Here is a 14,616-nt window from a genome sequence, read left to right on the forward strand (position 1 = left end):
CAAACCTATGTCTCTGGGGGGCAGGGGAGTATTACTGCAGCATCCCACATAGTAGGGTTTTTCAACTCAAACTCTTTCCTGTATTGTTTTAGTGACTCTATAAGGTACTAGGTTTCTATAATCTTATTGTTCGTTATTACTTTCCCCAACATCTCCTTCACTAGAGATCTCTATGAGGTTTCTAGTAAAAGGACCAAGAAATATTTTGGCTTCTGTATTGAGAACATCGTTAACTAGCTATGGAACGTGACAATAAATTCTAGCAGCGAGAACACCAAGTTGACAGCGTGGTGCCTTGAGTTTCAAACAGGAAGGTGTATGGTGTGACCTGAGAGACTCTTTGACATGGGTCACAGACTTTGGCCAGAGAAGGAAGGATGTTTTCTAAGGAAGCTGTTCATCCTCCAGAGGTTTTATGTTGAAATAGTTTTTATGCGTGGTTTTCATTCATGATTTTATCTTCCCCTTTTGAATTAAACAATTATAGAGTTTAAAGTCTTGAACAGATGATGGTCATATAGTTTATTAGAACACTTCTTTATGTGGAAAGGAACACAGTATGTGGGGAGCTTACGGCTATATGTAGTTTTTAATGAGTGTGAAAAACGAGGCTCTGCTATGAGAGATTTTACAGTGAAATAAATATGAGAGAGAATTTATGATGAAGGTGAAGAGAGAAGCAGTGGTTGATGAGGAGCAGAAGAGATTAAGGAAAACGTCAATGGGTGCAGCCTGTGGAGCTCAGAACTCACAGCTCTAGTTCAAATACCTTTAGCTTACTTGGTTCAGATCTCCTTAGTTATCAGAATCTACCTGAAAATGAATGTTTTTTACCCATGAAAATTGTAATCGCTTTGTCATTAACCTAGAAAGTTTTTTCATCCGTAATGTTGCATTTGTACAATTATGTCTTGTGCATAAATGAAACATTTGTCTTATTTGAATAATATGTAAGTACTTATATGCTCTTGGAGTCCATCAGAATATTCTTATATTCTAGGCACAATATGACTTTCATCAATGACAAAGGTTAATTGCCTCACAAAATTAAGATTTAATAGGTTAGTGAGTAAAACTGCTTGCTGCCAAGCTTGACAACCTGAGTTCAGTTCCTAGAACTTACATGGTGGAAGGAAAGAACCAATTCCCACAAGCTGTCCTCTGGCCTCCACATCCATGTCATGGCACAACTAAGATTTTTCTTTTGATTAAGTCACACTTAACTGTTTTTTGTTGTTTGTGTTGCTGTTGCATGCATGCATACAACAAATAAATAAATGTAATTTTAAAAATTAAAACTTAAAATATATGAATTTCATATGATTTTGTGTTTGATTCTTAGTAATGCAAAAAAATTAAGTGTACCTATTATATATATATATATATGTATAGCACCATAAGTCATACATGTGAATTTTTCCTTTTCTGCCTATATTTTATGTTACTCCATAATAAAAATCGTTCCTTATTACAAAATGGTAATGACCCTCATGGTAGACACAGGAAGCAGACAAAACTACCCTCCAACTGCTATAGACTAACACCTGTGAATTCTTTAGGGTCTCAGAAAGGTGTTTCCAGACATTGCTGTTGGGTAAAGTTGTATTGAAGTGGGGTTCTATGTCGGCTCAGTCAAGCAGGTACAAGGAATTATGCTTCTTTGTAAAGAGGGTGAAATTGTTTTATAAAAGTGTCTTGTCCTAAGGTTTTATTTTCCCTTTCTTGAGTTAAATCAGTGGTTTTCAACTTAGAGGTCTCAACCCTTTCGGGGTCAAATGACCCTTTCACAGAGGTCTCTTAAGACCATCCTACATATCAGATATTTACAGTATGATTTTCACCAGTAGCAAAATTACTGTTATGAAGTAGCAACAAAAATAATTTTATGATCGGGAGTCACCGCAGCATGAGGAACTAAGTGTATTAAAGGGCCACAACATTAGGAAGATTGGGGAACAACTAAGTTAAGTGAGTGGGAGGTTTGAAGCCTTGAACAAGTGACAGCAATGTCACTTATGAAAACTTTATAAGAAGAAAGCGAACATACCCGCTGTAGTGAAGTCACATATTCAGCTACTAATAGTTTCTGATATGTGCAGGTCAGAGGGCATTTACATGCAGAGTTTTATAATCATTTTGTTTCAACGATAGGCTTTCCACTGAGGTTGTTAATTTAACCACCATGTAGAGGTAAGCTTGACCTTTCATTTCTTCCTTTTTTTATATTGAGATTATTTTTTGGTCCAGAACAACTTAGTTGCATATTCTAAGTGGTGTTTTTTTACAGTGTTCATTCATTCAGCTGCTCAGTGGTTAGGGGAGAGAGTTGATCCATGACAGAAAAATCAGAGCTTGGTGGTGTCCTGTTTTGACATTAAGATCTTGCAAGCCGATGGAGTGATGAGCACACAGGTGGTGAGTAAGGGATGTGGAAGCGGGGCAGCTTGAAGAATGGCTGAAAATTAACCTGATCCAATAGCTACGGGCACTCCAAGCAGAAGGAATGGTTTGGGTGAAGAGACAGGAGCAAAGACTTTTACCATATTGGGGAAATTCAAGTACCTACCAACTGTTCAAGTGGTCAGTGTGGCAACTTGAATACCAAAGAGGCCAGTTTGGAGTTAATCTGAAAGGCAATCCCCCCACATCATCTGGGCAGGAGAGCATGTGCTCTTTGTTTCTGAAGCTTTGGTGACATTTGGAGAGCAGTGTGAATCAAGCTGGAAAAAAAAAAAAAAACTAGTCATCGTTAGTGTTTCTACACACTGTTGTGAGAAGTTGCTATCAGGAAAGGCTCAGCAAGAACAATTAGGAGCCCAGAGAGTTGCATGTCCCTCTCACCATGTGATGGTGCAGCTGGAAGGCACGTTCTGTAAGCCAGGGAGCAGGCCCTTACTGAATCTGTTGGTACTTCATCATAGATTTCTCAGCTTCAAGAAATCAGAAGTAACCAACCAGCCTGCCTGCCGGAAGGCCTGACTGAATGTCCTCCGTCCTTCCTTTTCTTCCTTCCTTCCTTTTCCCTTTATGTCTTTCCTTCCTCCCTCCCTCCTTCCTTCCCTTTGTGTCCTCCCTCCTTCCTTCCCTTCCTATCCCTTCCCTTCTGTTACCTTCCCTCCCTTCCTCCCCTCTCCCTCCCTCCCTCCCTCCTCTCACTTCCTCCCTCCCTCCCCTCTCACATCCTTCCCCCTCTCTCCTTTCCTTTCTTCCTTCTTCCTTCCTCCATCCAGTTACCAAGAATACTACTGGGAACTGAAATGGCCTCATCATTCTGAGGAGACTGGGAGGCATCAGTTTCCCTTCCATGAGTCCCTTCTAGGGATATGAGTAATTCTCCTGCCAGGACCATGTCTTGTCTGCTACTTTGATCATAAATTACATCGACACAATTCTTTTTGATCTTATCAACTCAGAAATAAAAGGGAGCATTCATAAGTTGCCTCATTAAAGACTATTTTAGTGTTAATTTTTTATAGACACCCTAGGGCCTATTACTTCTATATTCATACTCTTTTAAGGGTAGCATTAGACACACATAACAAATTAATCATATCTTTATGATCTTTGTGTGTAGCAATTTGTATTGCTAGTTAAGACAAATTGACAGGATCATGAGTTTTGCCTCAGATTCAGCCAGCACAAGGAGTAAATATTTAGATAACAGCCACGTGACCTGCGCTTACACTGAACTTCTCTGGACCACTGCATCACTGCCTAGAAATCAGGCTACTGGACCAGCTCTCCTGCTAATGGCTGTGCTCACACAATTCTCCACATATCTGGGCGGGAGAGATGGCTCAGTGGCTAAGAGCACTTCCTATTCTTTCAGAGGACCTTGTTTCTATTCCCAGCACCCACATGGCAGCTCACAGCCCTCTGTAACTGTAGTTCTGTGGGCACCAGGCACTCACATAGCACCCATATATACATACTTACTCGCAATAAGTAAAATTAAATAATAATAAATATTTAAAAGAATGGCAAAGTAAAAATATAACTTTCATAAATTTGGTTGCTGTCCAAGCTGTATACCAGGCTGGTATTTCTGAAAAGGATGTAAAGAGGGAGCAAGTGTCTTTCTAGAGATGAGCTTGATGTTGAACCACTGGAGTGGGGCCCATCACTCCATCCTCCAGCCTCGGCTGAACCAGATTCCATATTGCACCACAAGTACACAGCTGGGCAAATTGGGAGTCACAGGGCAATCAGAAGTGAGAATTACAGATAATGTAAATGAAGGAAGTGCCAGGGAAAGTGGCTCTTAATTTTCCTGTCAATATGACATTGTTCTCTGACTATTACGCGGGGCCAGACAGGGTCAGCACTTGAATAAAAAGTCTGTCTGGACACCACAGGAAGTGGTGTTGATGATTCAGCTTGCGGTACTTTATCTCCTAAGACAAAGCCTTATTTTAAGAGCCATCCAGTTGGGGGTGTGGGCTGTGGCATTTTATATTTGTGTGTCTATGTATTTGCTGAGGAAGCCATGGAAAGGAGGCGGCCCAGCATTTTCTCCTCAAGTCCTGACCAGACACAGCTTTGGATAATGACCTTCTTCCGCCCACTACCCTTCCTCAGCTGTCTGTCCACATTTTGTCTGAAACCTTCAAAGCTTTTGACCATGTGGGTTAAAACCACCCGGGGATAAAATTACCAAGATTTCTGTAATGCCTGAAGCAAGAGATATCTGTGGTCACTCTGCACCCTGGTCTGGGTTAGTGGTTCCGCATTCTGTCCTTGGTGAAGAATGGCAGTTGAGTCACCAAGTCACTGGTTACTCAAGACATCTGTACAGCATAAATGCGGGGACACTTGGTGTAGTTTCTAGTTTTCAATCTTAGATTGGTAAGTGGCTTAGTCACTTGGAGAGGCTGACATTTAGCAAGATTTATATTTCAGGACACATCTGATGTTATAGTACACAAACAGGCTGTCCTTTTAGAATGTCTGCTTGTCCTCCTAGCGGGCAGGTGACAACACTAAAAGTTCGTAGACCTGGATTCTGAGTTCTATTCTATCCACAAACTAGCATTGTAATTTCGATGGGCTGTGTTCACTTGGGGCCTCAGTTATTTCATCCAGATTTTAATGGGGGTCCCATTAGGGCTTTTCCACTCTAATCTTTTGTTCTACTATTTCTTGGCATCAGGCTTTTCAGAACCCAGTAGGTCTGTAATGCTTCAAAACTTCTTGGGAGACAAATGAATATAAAAATATATTATACCCCCCACGAGATGGATATTGTGTGTGAGAGCACTCACATGTGTTCACATATTTCCATGTGCTTGAGTGAAAGCTTGACTCAGCACTCCACTGAGCCTTAATAACGAGAATCTCAGGACTTATATATTAACTTGGGATGTGAAGTGATCTGACCACAACATCTGTCACCCCACAGATGCCGGTGTTGATTCTCCTGATCTGGCTGGCTAAGCATGTGTCCCTTTCTTCCCTCGTGGCTCCCCACGCGTCCCTCTTGAGACTGCATGCTCATTTGAAGAAAGTAAACCTTTCCTCAGTTGCACTCCCTTGCCAGAAACACCAAACAAGCTCTCGATACAGATGTAGGAGAGCGGCAAACAAACTGTGCCCTTGGTCATGCCGGTGATGGGGGCACAGTGTCTGACAGCACCCTGGAAGGATGTTCACTGTGTCAGGTTTAGTGTCTTGAGTTCACGCCCAGAGCAGGAAGCTTCTCTCTGCACATCAGGCTGGAGTTGGAGGGGGTGTGGCAGGATCAGAAGGCATTGCTCCTTTCATCACTATCCCACGCTCTTACCATGTGTAAACACTCGATATTTAGATGATTCTCAAGTATCCTGCTGAACACCAACGATTTGTACATTGCCTCTTTCTCCTTATCATAATTTGACTTTGCCTTTGTAAAAGAAAGAAATTGTCTTCATTTCTCATTCTTCTTTTTCTTCTGTGACAGTCTCATCGAGTCCAGTGTGGTCTCAAGCTATGTACCCAGGATGAATCCGAACTTCTGGCCCTACTATCTTCACTTCCCAGGGCTAGAAGTACAGGCCTAGCCTTCCACACTCAGTTTATGCTGTGCTGGGAAGGAACTCCAGGGCTTCCTTCGCGATGTTGGCACTGACACTACAAGCTAAGGCACATTCCCCAATTCCTGTGTCATTCGGCTGTGATTAAGTGTTTCATGTTAAATTGTTTTAGCGAATCCATCAAACCCGAAATGCTTTAAGTCCACACTTTTCAGCTGAATGGAGATGAATTAGCCTTTCTTTTTTCATGGGCTGGGCTCCATGTTCTCAGATTCTTTCTGTCTTGGATCACCTGAGGATTCGTGTTGGTTTTTTCCTCCAGCAAAACTTGAGCAACGTCTTCAGCGCCTTTCCTGGTGATCAGACACATGTTTCCTCTTCCACTCACTTCCTTCTCCACTCAGTGACCCAAACAACCTTGCCATTTGCTTCTCTCTAAAAATCTGTTTTGTCCTGTGTCTGCTCCTTCTGGTTCCTCTGCCCACGATCTATTCCGCTCTATTTCTTTTTCTTTTCTTTTTTTTTTTCCTTCTGTAGGATCTTCAACAATGCTATCCCTTATCCTACTCAGGACTTGGAAGTACAGTTTAAACTTGCATATGTGCCAGGTGCCTTGGCATGCACCTGTAATCCCAGCACACATGGAGGCAGAGGCAGGCTGATCTCTGTGAGTTCGAGGTCAGCCTGGTCTACAAAGTGATTCCAGGACAGCCAAGGCTACATAGAGACCCTGTCTCAAAATACTAAAAAAATTTGTTTTAAAGGTATTAAACATGGTACATAAAAATTGTTCACATTCTGATTATTTTGTTCTTTTTGCTGCTGTTGAGTTTTTGGAGTTCCTTGCATGTTCTGGATAGCAAACATTTTTTAGATGGACAGTTTGCTGATAGTGCCACTGTTCTGTGGATTGGTCTGATAATTCTATTGATTATCCCCTGCCCCTTGGTTTACTGAGACTTTATTGGTTTATTTTAACATTTGTTTCCTGTAACTTTTAGGGACTTGTCCAAAAACAAAAACAAACACAAACAAAACCACCACCACTACCACCAGCAACAAAAAACTTGCTGATTCCAATGTCCCTAACGAAACATTTCCCTGATTATTCTCTTCTAATAGTTTTGGTCTCATACTTTCTCCCCAGGCCTTCAGTCTAACTCATTTGGTTGTTTTTCTGTTAACTTGTGGGCCATGGGACAGGGATCTGGTTCCATCCTCTGCACATAAGTATACCACTTTCCCAATACCTTTATTTAAAAACACACACACACACACACACACACACACACACACACACACACACACACAAACACACACATCTTTTTCTTTAGTGGAGGTCTTAGCACTTTTATTGAAATCAGTTAGTTATAGTTATTGGGTTTACTTCTAGGCTATCTGGTCTATTTGGTTGGTCTATGTATACATGTAGAAACCTTCAATTCTTCCTATTTCAGTATTGTTATTAAATATGAGCTTACTACATATGGCCTTTGTTATTTTGAAGTATGTATGTATTAAGTTATGTACGTAATTTGTTCAGAGATTCGTATTATAAAGAGTTGCAAGTTTCATTAAATATTTCTTCTACATCTTTTAAGTTGTCCACACATTTTTAATATACTCAGCTGATATATATTTCTGTGATTAAGTACATCTTGTTTGAATTGCATAAACAACCTTTCATCTCTGGGAGCAGTTCAGTCTTTGCAAGATGCATATCTCTAGGGACCCCATATTTCTCCTAGGTTAGGAAATTTGTCACCACATGATTATTCACAGTCATCTCTAGTGAACCTCTGATTTCTGTGGTGTCAGTTGTAACTACTCTTTTAAAAAACCCTCTTTTCTATTTAAAATTTCTTTTTCTTGGGCTAGCTAAAAGCCTGTGAATTTTCAATCTCTTATAATAATGAGATCTTCATTTTATTTATTTTTTGTGTTGTTTTCTTATCTCATTAGCTTATTGGTTTTTTTCTTGCACTATTTCCCAACCCCCTTCGCTAGTTTCTTAAGGTGCAATGATAACTTGTTTATCTAGGATATTTTTACATTTTTGCTTTGCTTGTTTCTTTGTGTTTTCAAGACGGGGTCTCACTATATAGCTGTGGCTGTTCTGGAACTCATTATGTAGACTGAGCTGACCTTAAACTCACAGAATTTACCAGCCTCTGCTTCCCAAGTGCCACTATGACCAGCTACTTTTTTGATGTTGATATAAACTTCCCTCTTAGTGTTGCTGTGTCTCATATATTTCAGTATGTTCTGTTTTTGTTTATATTTATTTCCTAAAATTCTAATTTTCATATTAATTTCTTCCTTGATCCATTGATTCTTCAAGAATGGGTTGAATACTTTTAATTTTCATACTTTAGTTACTGTATTATTGTCAGAGAAGATACTGTATTGATTTCTTTCTTTTTAATGTTGGAATCAAATCCAAGGCTTTATGTACGACAGGCAGGCACTTTTCCATTGAGCTATATGTCTAGTCAGAGATTTCAGCTTTTAGAAATATTTGAAACTTGTTTTGTGGTCTAACCTTTGGTCTATCTAGAGAATGTTCTAGGTGTTTTTAGAACGGATGCATATTCTGCAGTGCTGGATGGATGCTGTAAAATATGGGTGAATCCCATTTGGTCTAGGATACAATGTAACTCTACAATTTTTTCTTTGGTCTGCATGATCTGCTTGTTGCTAAAAATGGGGGTGTTATATATTCTTCAACCAAGGAATATTAATGCTATTAATAGTAGTAGATAGTTACTTCAAATTCAGAAAAAGAAAAGAAACATTATTTTGTAGATTAAAATTAATTAAGACCTTGGGATCCATTATTCAGTATTTTATAAATAGTCTATAGTAGAGAAAATATGATGAACTCTTCAAGTTATTGTAAGTTGGGTTAGGCTTTTTTTTGTATCAACACATATTAAAAATTTAAAGTTCAATGGTTGGGTAATCTGGGGCAGCGCTTTGTGTGACAAAACAGCAGATGTGCCTCAAAACATAGTCATCAAGTCATTGGTGAGGTCATCCTTGTAGGCAAATAACAGAACGTAATTAGAAGATGACGGGCTTTCTACAGGAGGTAGAATGTAGGGAAGCCATTTCAGCACTATCGTAGGTAGTTCCCTCTGTCCATTTCTGCTCCTAAGGGTGCTGGCAACATGGTAGACATCAATTGAGAAGTATTGTGGGCACAAGACAAAGCAAGTTTAGCATAGAAATACTTAAAAATAGTCACATTGGTTAACTCTTACTGCATAGCATTACCTCAAACTCAGTGACTTAAAATAACAAACATCTATGACCTCTTAGCTTCTAAGGAATTTGGGGGCAGCTGAGTTGGCAGTTCTAAATCAGGGTCTCATGATGTTGTCAGTATGTTGGCAGGGGCTATAGACATGTTAGGGCCCAGTGGGGGTTCCACACCCTGGGTGAATACTTAAGCTGCTCTTTGTAGGAGGCCTACATTCTGTTGGAGAAGAGAAGACTTCTTATACATGTTTAAGCCAACAGGGAGTCTTTATTAGCTGGCCAGTGAATACAGTGGGTGTTTGGGATCCCAATGTAGCCCTGAGCCTCTCTCAGGATGCTCTTTTAAGCACAAAAACCACATTTTAGGTTGATATACTTCAGTTAACAAGAATGATTAGCCAGAAGAAAAACTTCAGAAGCCATAAAGTAAGGTTAGTAGATTTAGACACTTTCCCAGAACTCTGGGCTTTGATGGATTAGTTGATTATTTTCGTTTTAGCAGGTGGTGCTGTCTACGTGCTGAGTTTTATGGCCCGGATGGTACTTCCATTATGGAGTCAGTTGTGCTAAGGTCTGGGGGGCCTACTAAGGTTTGGGGCCTGTTACACATTCCTTACTATATCAGTGTTCCTCCAGGTTTCTTGAGTGTCATAAGGAGGAAACCTCTGGTTTCACAAGGAACTGAAATCCAGGAAGCAAGATGAAAGTACAATGTCTTTGTGGCCTACATCTCAAAATTTTACTGTTTCGAATGGCCTATTGATTATACAAATCTACGGTGTGTGTGTGTGTGTGTGTGTGTGTGTGTGTGTGTGTGTGTGTGTGTGTGTGTGTGTTATTCAAGCCAGGGACCATTGAGAGGCACTATGAAGGCAAACTATAACAACAGGGTATGATTACAGTTCACAGAGCACAGTTGAAAGAAAAAGAGAGTACAGGAATAGAGATTTTTACTTTTTTTTTTTATATGAAAATAACAACTCTGGCTGAGAAGAATGGGTAGGAATCTCACTGAGGTATATTAGATTTAAGGACTTTGAGAAAATAAGTTTGATTTTTTTTTTTACTGGATTCTGGAATGAAAAATAATATCTGAAATTTCTTCTTCTAATAAAGAAGAGATGTATTTCCTACAAAATACAACCGGGACTTACAATGGTTAAAACCTCAAAACCTGCCTTTGTAATATTGACTATAATTTCATTATTTTTCCTGGCTGTGCTGGTGTTTTGCTTATTTCACACTTTCTGTCCTAGAGCCTTTTAAATATGAAATATGTGCCATGTGATATGGAGAAGTTTATTATAGTGGTAGAAGTATCCTGAGAGAGACAGAGAGAAAGAGACAGAGGAAGAAAGGGTGGTGGTAAGAGAGAGGAACAAGAGGAGCAAGAAGGATGGAGGAGAGAGAGAGAGAGAGAGAGAGAGAGAGAGAGAGAGAGAGAGAGAGAGAGAGAGGTGCATTTGTCCTTTTTATAATCCAGGATAGGGCCATTCATAGTGGCAGGTAGGTAATGACATCATAGGTTGCTAGGTAGACTGAGGCAGTATGCTAAGATTCCTCCCTTTTACTATAATTTAAAAAATGAGGACATTGAATTAATTTTCATGTAAGGTAGGTTAAAGTATATAAACGTAGGTTCTTTGGAAGCAACTTTTGGCTGCCATGCAAGGAGAGAGAGAGAGAGAGAAGAAGAAAAACAACCACAACAACATAATGTCCAGATTGTGTGGTAAAGGAGAACCTGGGGTTGTTTGTCCCAGGTCTAAAGCACATTTCAGCCTTTTGTAAATGCGTAAGAGATGAAGAAATCAGTGTCTTTGACTGCTTCCTGCTGACAGTGACCAGGTCTGGGAAGAGTAGGCTGCTGTATTTGCAGGGGCAATGCAGGTCCAGCTAGGAGGAACAATGCAGGTTCAGCTGGCACAATCTGTGAGGCCTAGTGGCAGGTAGGTAATGATGTCATTGGTTGCTAGGCAGACTGAGGCTGCATGCTAACAGAGGCTTATCCAAGGAGGTCATTTTACCTCATACTCACTGACTTGCCATAACCTCCATTCATTCCTTACTCCCAGAAGATTTGCTTCCTTGGCCAGATTTAACCACACTCTCTATCTATTTCCCAAACACCTCATTCTTTGATGAATGTTCCTGCTCAAAGGCTTCACGTGGGTTAGACCAAAACAGAATGACAGGAACTGGTAATCCTGAGGCTCCAGACTGCTCACCCGGAGCACTGGCCCCTTCCTAGCTTTCTACAAATCCCTTCATCACAAAACCTTCTGTTTCCCACCCCAAGGATTGGTGCACACCTGTCTCTTTGCCCTGTGACACCTCCTGGGCTTTTCACTCATCCAAAGGCTCCTTTTATCAGGTGTGATGCTAACAACAGGTCATGTGTGGTTCAGTCCCGGGTCTGCTCCATCTTAATTGTCTGACTTCCATGGGAGACATTTCCTCTCAGTGTTTCCCTAATGGATGTAACAGACCCACTCAGAGTCAGTAAGATTGTGTGAGGTACCACCCAAGGGGTCCTAGTTTCTTTCCTTACTAAAGCCAATGTTCAGTTTGACCTTTCTCCTGAACCTTCACAGCCTACAATGATTTTCATTCCTTTTAAAGTCTGGGAAGCTACTTCTAAATTGATTTGTTTGGCAAATAGCCATATATTTATCACTTTCCTCTTTAATACATTTGAGGGTCTAAGGACAGAGGCTATGACTTCCTTGCAGGTCACAAAAGTTCCCGTATTTTCCTGCATGTGGGTCTGAAATGAATATTGCTTATGAATTTCTCCCCATGTGTTGTGAGTGAGGGATTCCTAGGAACACTGTAGAAAGTCTCCTAAGGTTGATGATTGGCAGGCCTCCAGGATCTTCTCTGAATCGTTCCCTAATTGTGGGGGTGGCTGGTAAGTAAATGGAGCTGTACCCTCAGTTCCCATAACAGCTATTTCTGTCACAACCACAGCCTGCATCAGGCCGTGCTGTTCAGTTTGTGGCATTTTCCGTGTGGGTTGTGAGATGCAGGCCTGGTGTCATCAGTGCCTTGTCCTGTTTTACTTAAAGTCCCTTAAAAAAAAAAAAAAACTGAAACCATGATTAAATACTTTCCTTGTACTACTAATACGTAGGGGCTGAAGGAGACATGTTACTGAATTATGTTTATAAAATAGGGTTTGATAATGATGGTTTCCTTGTGTCAATATTGATACTTTTCTCATAAGCGTTCTAAGTATTCTGTGTGACTACCACAAACCTCATTAATTTTATTGAGAATACTTGGCTTATGTTATAGGATTTGATTTTAGTTAGTAATACAACTAACCCCTCCCCAGAAAAAAAAAAGCCCCCCCCAAAGACATCACAAACATAGAACTTAAAAGAGTGGTCAGGCTTGGGCAACAGAATGTGCTGTTAGCATTACTAGCTTTGTTTAGATCTTAAGTGTTCCTCAAAGGCTCATGCCTTAAAAAGCTTTATTCCTAAATGTAACACCACTAAGAAGTGACAGAACCATTAAGGGATGGGGCCTAGCTATTGGGGTGTGTCCTGGAGAGGGGATGTGGGTTCCTCATTCTCTCCCTGAAGTGAACAGCCTCTGCCATGTGCTCCAGCCATGATGTAACAATGCCAAGAGCAACGTGGCTAGTCAGTTATGAACTGAAGCCACTGAAACTATGAGGCAAACCAACCCTTTCCTTTAATTTATATTGGTTAACCTTGGATGGTGGGACTAGAACTCACGACTACAGTGCCTTCCATAGTCCTTTTCGTCTGCACAGTTGTATTTCCATGCAGGTCCTCATCTGTACTTGTTCTTAGGACAATCAGCAGGCATCCCTTGCTTGGTATCAGCATGCTGAAGAAGACCTATGGCTACTCTCTCCACAGGCACACAGGCCACGAGAGACACAGCACCTCTCCATCCAAGCTACACGACAACTAACAACAGTAGAGAGGCCAAGTGAAATGGGTAGCTCTTAGTATCCAGAGGGGAGAAAGAAACTGACGGTGGGAAAATGGCCACACTTAATTTAAAAATTAGTTTAGGAATAGATAAGAAGCTTGCTGTGAGAGCACCCAAGTTATTTCTAGGTGAAAACCCAATGATGCTACAGTGGCAATGGATTTCAGAGCCCGAAAGGGTTATCTAGAATCCTTTATTCTTCTGTTGTTACAAAAATAAATTAGTAAGTCAACGCCCCGTTAGTTATTTCTCCTTAATACACAGATAAAGAAACACTCCCTATTATTAGAACCCACACTTATTTAGTGTGTGGATTTTATTCACCCTGATTACTTACAGGGGAGGGGGACTTCTGTGTCTGAACAAGCTAAGCACCCCCACAGCAAGAGTTAATTCTGCAGGTCCTTTCTCATCCTAATAGCAGTCTGTTAGCAATGCTAATCAGCTGTACTGATTTTCTGTTTTGATTTTTCCAGAATAATTAAGTGAATGATCTGGGATGCAATCAAGTTTGGCACTAGGGGGCTCATGCAAATGGATTTTTTTTCTTCTACATTTAAAATTTTGTTAAATGGTATCTTAAAGAACATTATTTAAAAATGAAGACTAAGTGGGTGGGGGTAACCTAGTACCCAATTTAGAGTTTTAAATAGATCCGAAATATCTATTTTAATGAGGCAACTCACCACTTTGTTGCCATTTTCAATGAAAATAATGCTTTTTAAAAATGCATTTTTTCAATTTTGAAAGAGAAAATATTAGAAAATTTTAGTATAAGACGATGACACAAAACAGAAAAAATAAGGAGAAAATGTATTGAACTTTTCCTCCTTCAAAATAGACAGAAAGGAAAAAGGTACTCACACCCATCCCCACATCCATAGAAGAAAATGATAAAATACAGAAGACATATGGAACGTTCTATTAACATCATAATCAGATTGAGGATCCACACTTTCAGTAAACAAGTTGGAACAGAAGGACAACCCAGGTTCCTGACTAGAGTAAAACCTCTCATGTTTCTGTAGTTTCCTATAGTGTATTAGCATATTTATGAGCTACCTTCTCTCTTACTGCACGTAAAACATCTGAATGATTTTCTCAAACAGTTTGGACCAACTAGGTGCATTTATGTTATTCCTGCATCTTGAGCCAGCAACTGTTGGCATTAGACATCTTATTCCTGGATACAGATTATCCTAGACATCAGCTTGTGCTTTAATTTTAATTAGGAGGATGCTTTGGGATGAAGAGGCCATGCTTTTACACACTCAAACACACAGACAGACACACCTTTTAAAATGATATTTTAAGTTTGTATTTTTGTTCTAATAAACTCACATGTAATGCTTTTTTGTGATACCATTTTAAAGATTTA

This window comes from Acomys russatus, chromosome 20 (genome assembly GCF_903995435.1).
Source record: "Acomys russatus chromosome 20, mAcoRus1.1, whole genome shotgun sequence".
Lineage (NCBI taxonomy): Eukaryota > Metazoa > Chordata > Mammalia > Rodentia > Muridae > Acomys > Acomys russatus.